This window comes from Porites lutea, chromosome 1 (genome assembly GCF_958299795.1).
Source record: "Porites lutea chromosome 1, jaPorLute2.1, whole genome shotgun sequence".
NCBI classification, from domain to species: domain Eukaryota; kingdom Metazoa; phylum Cnidaria; class Anthozoa; order Scleractinia; family Poritidae; genus Porites; species Porites lutea.
Genome location: NC_133201.1, coordinates 16,289,250 through 16,289,594, shown reverse-complemented (window position 1 = coordinate 16,289,594; position 345 = coordinate 16,289,250).

Genomic DNA, 345 nt, shown 5'->3' with positions numbered 1-345 from the left:
AGCTTTTCTAACTTCTTAAGTACAGCTTCAAGCTTCGAGCCTACACCTTCCGCCATTTCTAAAGCTTCGAACACTTCGTCAGTCTCTGATGCAGTTGAGTGTGCCTTTCTCTCGTCTTTCGATTTTTTTTCATCTGGAGATGGCAAAGAATCTTTGGAAGCTTTTGACCGGTTTTTGCGTTTGCCCAGCATTAAAAAACTATAAATTTTCCACGGCGATTCAGGGAGCTCGGCGAAGCACGTTTACTCTCCCATGTCACCAGTCCCAGTCCCCACAAATCAATTCTTTATGAGGAGGCTTTAAACGGAAAAAGACTAAGATTGAATTAAAAAACCAAATTTGAAG